We start from the raw sequence: 1,980 nt of genomic DNA on the forward strand, positions 1-1,980 counted from the left end.
GTCGATTTTAGAACTCACTGCCATTTAGTTGATTCAAGTTCCCCCCAAAATAACATGCACAGTAAAGGCCCGAGGAAAATTCAGCATGTGAAGTTCTATCACAAAATACAAAGCTTCTTGTTAAGCAAGGGGGTGGGGCGCGAAGGGAGGTGGGGGGCACGCGGAGACCTGCCTGGGATTTTGTATGCTTGCAGTGTTAAGGACTTTCACAAGCAAAGTTTGTAATATTTAACAGTATCAAATTTTGCAGAAAAATTAAAGGGTGCGCTGGATTAAGGGAGTGGGTAGAATCACAGTCTTCCTTATAAAGCATTTTTCTTTGGGGGTGGGGCTGATGCTTTGATGATAGAGGGCTCACCCATCTATAGCAATCTGCTCCCACAAGGTGGTCTTGGAATAAGTGGTTTCTCCCTAGAAGCAATCTATTCTTAAAGGAAGGTGTTTTCCCTCCAGGAAGAATGGGTGTTAGAGTGTGAAGATTTCCCAAATTTAAGAATGCGAAGATTTCCCGAGCTATTTTGAGGAACAGTCACATCCCTGCTATATCTTTGAATGCCTAACGAGCACATGTAATTGTCCAGTTGCTCATTAAAACCAAGGCATAGGAAGTGTCCGGATTTGGCTTCCGCCCTCCTCTGTGTAGGTGACCATAATGCTAATGATTTGGGGGCACTAGGCCAAGGGCTCCCAGGTGGGGAGGTAGAGTGACCCACAGAACTTTCTAGGAGCAAAGCAAGGCTGAGGGCTCTTCCTTCCCTGACAACTACAGTCTTGCCCCTTTTAGGGGTTCTCACTCTGAAGGCTTAGTAGAGCCAGTCTAGGCAAGAGTCCGTGTTACAAATGACGCTGTCTTACAAAAAAGGCTTTGAAGGGTACACTCATTCTTGGAGCTGCCTGCATATGCAAATTATTAGACCTCTTCTTTTATTTGTTTATTTATTTTAAAAAATCATTTTATTGGCGGCTCTTGTAACAATTCATCTATCAATTGTATCCATGCATCAATTGTATCAAGCACATTTGTACATATGCTGCCATCATCAGTTCTAAACATTTTCTGCTTGAACCCTTGGTATCAGCTCTTTTTTCCCTCCTTCCCCCACCCTTGTGAACCGTTAATTACAAATTATTATTATTTTCATATCTTATACTGACTGCTGTCTCCCTTCACCCATGTTTCTGTTGTTCTTCCCCTTTGGGTGTGTGGGGTGTGTGTGTTATACGTTCATAACTGCTATCAGTTCCCCTTTTTCGGCTCCACCCTCTTGGTATCCCTACTCCCATTTCTGTTCCTGAGGGGTTAATCTGTCCTGGATTCCACGTATTGAGAGCTCTTGTTTGTACCAGTGTACATGCTCCGGTCTAGCCAGGTTTGTAAGGTAGAGTTGGGGGTCATGATCTTGGGGGTGAGGAAGCCTCAAGGAACCAGAGGAATACTGTGTGTTTCCTTGGTGCTATACCGCACCCTGGCAAACTCATCCCTTTCTAGTGACTGTTCTGTGAGAAGATGTCCAATTGTCTACCGATGGGTTTGGGGGTATGGGGACTCTACTCCAACCTCCCTTGTTCTCAGCAAGATGATGATTTGTTTCCTTCCGACCTTCTGATACCTGCTACCTGGTCTTGACCTCTTCTGATGAAAGCTGATAGGCCTAACAAAAAAAGAGAAAAGATGATTTTGAATGCATTCACAGACTTGTTATTTAAGTAAGAGGTTCTAATAAATGCCTCCTAAAGCCTAAACAGGCACCGAGAAAGAACTGTAGCAGAAGTGCTGACTGTTGACTGCAGTTGGCTTCCTGTGCCCTTAACAAATATGTCTCCATAGCACCCTCGCATTGCCCCGACTCTTCTGCGCAGGCGTCAGCCCGCCCCTTTCCGCATCACATGACCCAACACCGGCATGAACTACGGCTCCTGGAAGGGGCCAGCCCCGGCCGTTCTCCAGTCTCTCTCGGCCCGCTGAGGGCCGCTCCGGCC

This window comes from Echinops telfairi, unplaced genomic scaffold (assembly GCF_000313985.2).
Source record: "Echinops telfairi isolate 266 unplaced genomic scaffold, ASM31398v2 ScPeMD7_3;HRSCAF=10, whole genome shotgun sequence".
Lineage (NCBI taxonomy): Eukaryota > Metazoa > Chordata > Mammalia > Afrosoricida > Tenrecidae > Echinops > Echinops telfairi.